Genomic DNA, 9,077 nt, shown 5'->3' on the forward strand with positions numbered 1-9,077 from the left:
TGCAGGTTGTTGTTACCAAGCTTTTTGGTGATAAAAGATAGGCTCACTGAAGAGTGCACTATTACTTATAGTTTACAATCTTGTGCTTGTAAATGTATATAGAGTAATTTACAAACATTTTACAATGTGGTATTGATATTTATATATTAGATTTACATATATAATAAAAACTTGCTAGGGGACTGTAAAGCTGCCAAGTTGTATGAAGTTGGGGAATGCGCCCAACTTGCCGGTGGAGGTGTATTATGAGTCACCCTCTAATTTTCATATGTTTTTTCTTTCCCAGGACTGGAGGTAAATAAGTAATGTCACCATTCTTTGTTGCTGTTGATACTTTCCTTGCTAAACCTGTGCTCTTAGGTCTTATTTCTTTTATGCACTACCTAAGTTCGGCAATTTGTGTGAAATAATTTCTTTCTTCGTGTGCCCCTGGTGTTCTTATCAGAGTAGCAGAAAGTTTTGAAAATATTAGTGAACTTCCTGACTTCTTGTGTAGTGTCAGGATTTAGATCACTTTTATTACAGCTGGGTATAAAGATAAAGCTAATCCTACCTCATTCTTTGAGTTGTATATAGCGTTTTGCCTATCCTGAGCATAAAGTCCTCTAGCTTAGTTGGAGATGCCAGTGTGAATGTTCTAGAATTCCTATGAGATACATTTAAAATAAAATATGTATGTATATCTTACGTATATTTATAATACACATAATTCACATGTAGGAGTATATCGTAACTTTCAGATATCATGAGTTTGATGTAAGTATTTTTGTTTTCTGATCATCTGTTTATTCCACCTTTTTTTGTTTATATTCAGTTGGCTTCTGATGTTTCAGTCCCTTGCTTGGATAGAAAGGTTCTTGGGCTTGGATAGCTCCTCCCCTGGACTGTTGAAAGATAAATAACACGTGTTCCTGTAGCAAATTAGACCTGTAAACTGCTGCACAACCCTTAGATAAATTCTTCTTATTTAGTCCATAATGTGTAATCCTGTGGGGAAATATGTCACGTGGTCTGAGAACTGAAAGCATTTCTCAGCATTTCCATTCATACTACAGAAACGCTGGCTCCTTTGAGGCAGATGCCCAGCAGTTAGAGGAGGAGAGCCCGACTTGCCTGTGGCTGGAGGGTTTTTGTGGGGGTTGGCTTTTGTTGGGTTTGTTTAGAGGCAATTATAAGTATAGCGAAAATGCTGGGAAATGGTTCTGGCCAGCAGTCTCCAAAGAGAAGAAATGTGACTCAACTATTTAAAATAAAAACAAAGGCAGAATTAATTTTCTTTGTTTCTATACTTTACTGTTGCAGAGTAGCTGTATGAGCTGTTGTACAGACTCTGGAGGCTGTCACGCTCGGGAAGTGGCCAAACCAAACATAGACGTGCCACTAAAAAGTAAGCTCTCCAAATAGAAGGGATGAAGTGGTAGACTTGGGAATACATAAGAAGAAGAAGAGAGGGTCAAGAAATGAAATACAGAGGAGGCAGTGGTGTCTATGGGTAAAAGGTGGGGTCTGAAATCATTCAGCTCCCAGTTGTGACATTTTCTCCTAGCAGTTGCAGCATTAAGCCACCCACTGTTGAGAGCTCAAGTTTGTATTAGGTCTGCTTTGCATATCTGAAACTAAGATTGCCTTCAGTCTGATTTTACTTCAGGCCCACTTCTGCCAAAGGGCCAAGAGACAAGGCACTGGATGCCCCTTCTGATCCCAAAGGGGGACTTCCTGGGCAGAGGTAGTGGGACGCTGCTGGTAAGGTCACACACGCATCCACCGAGCCACCTTTGTAAGGGGTGACGCCAGTGTCACCTGCTTTCAGAAATATACACTCCTCTGATCCGCTGCAGGACATGGCAGCACTAGCCTTTAGGAGGTAGGATTTCGGTGGGCAGACACTGCAGCTCTTGTCTCTGTCTAACCTGGTCTCCCTCAACAAGAGGTTACTGGTCCAGAAATAGCTGGACCTTCCTCCAGAAATAGCTGGACCTCCAGAAATAGCCAGTTCCTACCTGGCTCCTTAAACCCACCACCTCTGACACAAAACTGCAAAACCCTCAAAAAAGAAACCATCTGAGCAAGCAAAAAAAAAAAAAAAAAGCACCATCCTTGCTCCATAGCTGGCTGCTTGACAAAGAAAGCCCCAAACCCCATATCTTCAGTACATTGTAATTCCTGCCCTTGAGGCATCATCCCTGGGACTCCACCAGCCACAGCTGTTCCTCACCTACACATGGGCTGATTCACCTCAAGCTGATGAACTTTGCCTGCCAGTCTCACTGAAGTGATAATTTGGGGTTATTTCCTCCATCTGGCTGCTAATTTTCCCAAGCCTTGTAGGCACTCCCCCATCCACAGGTGCTCATCTACTTCAATTTTTTCCAGATCTGGTTAAAGCTACTCAGGAGAGATTCTGACAGCTGAATGGTGTGACTGCCTAAGCCTCATCCCTTAGGAATCTGGGTTTATAACAATATAAGCCATGAATGCAGAACAAAATGCTTTGGGGAAGATTTTTGGAGAGGGGTACGTGCCTAGTGTCTAAGATAAGAAACAGAGGCGCTTTGGGGAACCTTGGCACGATGACTATGATCTGATCCCACAGCAGTACTAAGCACCTTCAGGAACGCAGGATCAGGTTGGCGTGGATGGGCTGACTGCTATGAGATACATATAAACATTTATGTCGTAACCTGAGCTTTTCTGTTAGCCTGATTGTGAGCCTACCCTGACCTGTGGAACAAAGGAGCCCTTGGCAGCCGACCCACAGTCTTTGCCTCTCACGCTGCCTGGTGAACAGTGGCAGCCAGGGCTGGACCTCCCCAGCACCAGAGCTTTGCAAGGATGCTGAGTCACTGCACAGAAATGACAGGTTTTCTAAAAAAAAAAACCCTAAACCCTCGTCATTTCTCCATCCCTCTGAACTTCTGCAAGGTCTACGATTTTTCAGAAAGACCCAGTTTTATCAGCAGTCAGGCAGCTATGACTGAGGAGTGACATGCTACACAAAACCCATGGTAAGCTGGCACTGCTAATCAACGGGAGATGGAGCGAGATGGGTTGCAGTTGCTCTCTGTCCTGCAAGGGCAGCTAGTTAATGCTCCCCCTGTGTTACGTCTCCTGGCAGTGGTTTGTTAGAGAAGAGTTTTTGAAAGCGAGGAATGCAGGGTGTAGAGCTGCATGAGCACAGGTCATGATACAGCACCATGCCGGTGCCACCCTTTACAGCAGTGGACCTTCCTCCCCTCTGATGGGCGATATGGGTTTCATCAACAGCTAGCAGGAAAAATCTGCTTTATGTAAACTTTGCTCACAGTGTTCTGATTCCTCCTCCTCAAAAGTGGTCAAGAATGTTTTCAAAAGCAGCAGGACTTCCATCCATAAGTATGACACAGGCACTTAAAGCAATGGGGATTTGGCAAACCTGGGAGCTAAGAGCCTGGTGCTGAGACCCTACAGGCACGCGATCTCACCGCTGCCACAGGTGAGGACCCACCAGCTTCACATGGATTTTGTTGACCTTGACTCAGACTGCTTCTGAGAGCAAGGCTTTGTGCTTTGGGGATTTTGTCCCTTTCCCTCAAGGCCAGGTAAAGTGGTCACGACTTCTTAGACATTTGGCCACAGACCTGCAGGGAGGTGAGGGATGCACTCTCTTCAGAAACAAGCATAACATTTAATTTTGGCAATCAGGTGCCTCATCTGAGCTCCTTAAGACCAAGCAAGCAGTCAGGGTAAGTACTCAGAAGTTGCATGACTTTTTCTTTGGTCTACCGAGAAGACAGTGGGAAAGAGAGGGAATTTTTCTCTCCGTGGGCCGTCAAGGAAATCATGTCAACACATTGTTTTTTTGGTTGCTTCTACTAGAAGAGGTGTTAACAGAGAGCCCTGATGACCGTCCCTTGGAAGTACAAAGACACAAACCAAGAGCTAGGACAGTATTTAGCAGAAGCAAAGCTGTGACACAAATACCCAGCAAAGCAATGCCTAGAGTGGCTGGATGCCTGGGTGGGAAAGCCATCCAGCACCTGCTACTCTGCAGCAGTGTTGCCTTTTCCAGATTTTTCCTATGCCTATGGCTAGCCAGGCCAGGCAAGACACCACTGCATACCACAACACAGCAAGGTTGGAGGGCGAGAGAGCCATGAGAATCTGCAGCACTGTGGTGGGGTCCCCCAGCCCATTTAGGCCAGCTCTGGACACCCCACGCAGCACTGCCGGCTGCGGTGCTGGCTCTCACCCCCTTGTGTCTGGGGATCTGCCTCTCACCTTCCCCATGTTCATAATATTTAGGCACATGGGGTTAGGAACCCTTCTTGAAAATCCCAGGCTGCTGTAAGATAGCCTGTGAGTTTTCACCTTCCCAGAGCAAACCTCCTTCTGTTCACTTTAGTGAAAGAAGTCATTGCTTGAGCCAGCCAGTTTTGTTGGGGGGAGTTTCATTACTACTACTTAAAAATTTCCAGCTATGTGACTTTATTTATCTGCTTTGTAATGTGCTGCTTCAAGAACCCAAGCTTGTTCTGTTTGGGTGGGATAAACTCAGAAATATCCAAGTGCTTTACTATATCCAGGTAACATGGAAATTTCTAATATAATTGAAGGTAAAAAAGAAATTTCTAATATAATTTGCCCTCCTTTCTATGGGTAGCATCAGAGAGTACTGTACTGCAGAGTGATGAATCCTGCTGGAAACCCTTGCCCCGGAGTGGGCAGTGGTGGCAGGCTGTTGGCTGAGCAGAGGGGCAGCCTGGCCAGTGCCCAGCAGTGCTTGTGGTCCCCTCACTGAGCATCTCCGGCACAGATGGCGCCAAAGGCAACCCACCTGTGCAGGGTGGCTCCTGCCAAGCATCCTCCTCTGTCTTCACAGCTCCTTAGGAGACAATCTATTCCTAGCCACTCTTGTACATAACTGTGCTATACTTACATATCCCTTGTACAGCATTTAAATATATTGTATCATTGAATCTATTTCTATACAGTGTATGTAAAGGCTTGTCTTTATGAGACACAGTGCCAACAGATAAGAGATAGCAAGGTGAACATCTAAGTGTCATTTTCCTGCCTGGAAACCTGGAGCAGATGACAAGTACTCTCTGCTCCTTGTGTTCCGCACCCGTAACACTTTTCTCCCTTCAGCAGGATCTCAGTGTTGGGAGCCTACGGATGAAGTCACCTCCCTAAAAATCATCCTAAGGCAATACTTCCCGACATCTAAGAACTATACTGTTCATCTTAATTTGCTTGCTAAGTTACCTTTGTTTAATCAAAAGACTCTTCATGGTGCCTTACCTGGTCCTCTAAGGCTGATTCATTGCAGGTACCATTTGTTCCTGTTTTTAATAAAATCACTATCTTAGCCCTCTTGTTTAGTAATTAAAAATAAAATGGTATTGAACCTACCTTATTTTTGGTAGGCAGTTTCCCATTCTTCCACTGGATCTCCTCACCCCTGAGTAGCCAATTTTGGCGTGGTTTCCCTGCTGGCTGAATTGTTTCCTGCACTGTTGTGTTACAGAGCGAAACTCAGGGACAAAAGAGACTCACTATCTCTCACACTGTAAGTGTATGCAGCACCCTGATATTGTGCACCTAAAAAAAACCCCAAAGCCTCCACCGCAGGCAAGCACTGATGAGAGGGGGTGGGAGAGGAAGAGGGGACGAATGGATGAGTGACGTGGTTTCCTGGGGTGCTGGCAAGGGTGTGCTGGTGCTAGTGGCCTCCACGAAGTGACCAGCAGGTTGCAGCATGGACTCCCTCTAGGATCCCCTGACTGAAATAGAAACTTGGGGTGCTCTTGTCAAGAGGAAACCGCATGACTAGCCATCTTGCTCTTCTGAGAAACGGTGCGACAAACTGAATGGTAAAAAACAAACACTTCAAACCCCAACAAAGCACAGGCTTTGCTACTGAAGCTTTCCAATGCAATCTGGTTTTGCTTACTCCTTTTTGTCTTTTTTATCCCCTTTTCTTTCTCCTGAGCCACAAGGAAGAAGAAAATCAGAAGAACCAGAAGTACAATTTGCAGGGCTGATGGTTCAGGGTGTAAGTGTGTTTTAGTTCACACATTGTAATTGTGGTACGTTGCTGAAAAAGAAAACAAAAGTCTCTGTAAGACTTCAGGTGTCTGCAGCAATTTCATCAAAACAGAGGTAAGAAATGCCGTGCAGTTAACTGGACAGTTTCACAACATGTGCTGTCTCCCAGTAACGTGGTTTTGCAAATGGACATATGCCACCACAAACTAGGTCTCGGCTAAGCAACACCACTCCTTCATTTCTCTTTTGCCCTTTGCTAGGCCGTCCCACACCAGATTTCAGTGCTGGCAGCTGTAATTCGCAGTCCTTTACTGCAGCTGATGGCAGTGTGGTAGTGGAGGGAGGGAGCCCAGTTTGGGAAGAGATCACAGATCAAATACCTCCAAGTCAAACATGACCAAGGAAAAACAGCTGTGGCTGCATAAAAACTACCTGTGTGCCATCTGATCTAAAACTTGTGCACAAACATGACACTTTGTCTGTAACCCTGCCCAAATGAGCATCACCCACCTGGTCCTGCAGCATCCCTTGGACTGCAGGTCCTGCCGCAGCCCGCCCCAGTGCAGTGACACAGGCTGGAGCATATGCTGGTAGATGCAGCTACTGTCTTTATCCCAGTGTACTGCAGCTCTCTAAACCCAGCTGAGATGGAGAGGGATTTGCTGTACGCAGGCATTATTTATGAACATGTTATAAAGCGCCAGGCCTGTTCAATTGCATTTGACAAGCTGCTTTCCAATGGTGACATCTACTACTAGTACCGATGGACAAACCTCCAAAAGTCACTACAGTTCAGCAGTGGATGAAACCATCTCCCTCTGTTTTGTTCTCTTTACAGGCAATGCTTCAAGAGGTGGCACTGGATCCTGCTGACAAGGCAGGCAGCTACCTGGTTGTTAACCTGGTTTTAGAGGGTTGAAAAAATAGTGGTTTAGATTGATGGTTGACAAAACAATGTTTTAGACTCCAATTGTGCCTGAGTGGCTCCCGTCAGCAACATTTTCCAGAAGTTCAACTATGTGATTATCAATATCATTAGTCACTTGGTCTGTGTGGAAATGTTGTCATTTAATGACTCTGCAATTAATTCTTCTACGTCCTTTTTTGTTTTCCTGGGAACTAGAGAGACCATCCTAGTGCAACAGAAAGCAAGGAAAGGGTATGAATCACCGGGTTTTTCAAGCATTGGTTGCAGAACTATCTTCTGCCTAATTTATTCCCAAGCTTTCACTGGCTTTAGAAAGTGCCTGAAGCTCAGGCATGGTGTGCTGTTCTCAGAAATGAAGCTGCTGTGCATCTGAAGCAGGAGAGCATGGGATCTGACTGACAAGGAATCTGACTGACACCAACAGTCTATGCAAAGACAGGCAGATCAGGAACTGTCTGAATAAATGCACTTAAAGATACACTCACAAAATTGAAATAAGTGGTGTGGTTAATGAGTTGACCTCACATTCCTGCCTACCTTATGTTTGAAGTAATGAATCAGCTGCTGATGTTGGCTGGTCCCTGGAGGAAGGGGGTGTCAGAAAGAGATGCTGCGCAGTCGGATGCACACGCAGAGATGCAGGCATGTAGGCTGGGAGGGAGGTCCCTGCATGCCTGAGTTCCCTGTGGCGTCAGCAGCTGTCAAGGGTGAAGCAGAGCCTGGAAGAAGCAGCCAGTGTACATGGCTCTTTATCACCAGGCAGGGGATGCTGTTAATTTAAAGTCAACACATTTTTCCAACTGCAATACCCATCTCTATCTTTTTCTTGGCTGTTGCTAAGACTGAAGGTTTGCTCTTAATTGAAGGGTGTTTGCTGTAGCAGCACCCAGGTTTTTAGGGTTGTTTGGAAGGGCCTTTGGAAGATTAGACTATTTCTGGTGAAAATAAAATTGTTAAAGCTGACAAAAACATTTCCTGCGAGCAGAAAAATACATCAACTGGGCTTGCAGTTCTTTTAAACCAAGTGCAGTTCCTTTTGTGATCACTAAGTGGCGAAGTTCAGCTAGGAGGACTTCATCAACAGTGTCTGCAAGCTTGTGGAAAATTCTTCTGTTAATCTTTAGTTTCAAAATTGAAGCAGAGCTAAGGTGAGGGCACCTCAAATCCTGGAATGAATCTTTGCACAGGTCACTTGTACCCTGCTAGGAGGCTTTGGTGCAAAAGGACATAGTTTCAGCAAATCTTCGATGTTTTTTTCAGTTTTGGATGTTCTGAGAGGCTGACAATTGGAAATTAAATGTTTGCTTGTGAATCTCCATTTCAAGGCTGGTAGTTTTCCCTCTGACATGGTCCAGAGCCTGTTGGATCTATTTGCATTGCTTAATATCTGTAAAATGGTCTGCAAACCCCACAAGAACCATTTTTCATTGATTTCACATTTTAGTCAGACCAGAACGCCCTTCCAGAAATCTTTCAAGAAGATGCAACTATGAAAATAACTCAAGGAAAGGAAAATGAGATGTGATACCTCAAAGTAAAAAGACAATAGCATGAAGCAGTTGCAGTTTGCAGAGTGACGGGAATGAATTATTGAACCTACTCAAAAATGCATCTAAAATGTTTCTTTAGAGGAATAGTGATACTTGAGCTATTTCTGTTTTCAGATACTTAATTACCACGTGGGAGGAGAGAAGGAACTGTGTATGTGTAAGCGTGTCTGAGAATCTTTTTTGTCACGTTATGATGTGAGCCTGTCGGCTTGCCCCAACCTATTTGCATGATTCAAGGTTAATCTCTGCAGCAATTCAAGAAAACATTTTTAATGCTATCATAGTCATGTGGAGCAGTAAGAATTTGCAGAAATGTAAGTCATCTAATCAGAAAGCAGAAACATGAAACACGTTTACCCGTACAAGTTTGATTAGCAAATGAGGACTTCACAACCTGTGGGCTGAAGTTTTTGCTGGTTTCATTAACGGGAACACAGCTGGCAGAAAGAGAGACACACAGGCGTAAAAATGACAAAGCAAAAAAGGCACAAAAACAATGACTCAAAATGGCTGTGTGAGCTATTTTTATATCATCTCAGTTGAGGGCAAAGAGGAAGGGGTATGCTTGAGGG

This window comes from Strix aluco, chromosome 2 (assembly GCF_031877795.1).
Source record: "Strix aluco isolate bStrAlu1 chromosome 2, bStrAlu1.hap1, whole genome shotgun sequence".
In the NCBI taxonomy this organism is placed as follows: Eukaryota; Metazoa; Chordata; class Aves; order Strigiformes; family Strigidae; genus Strix; species Strix aluco.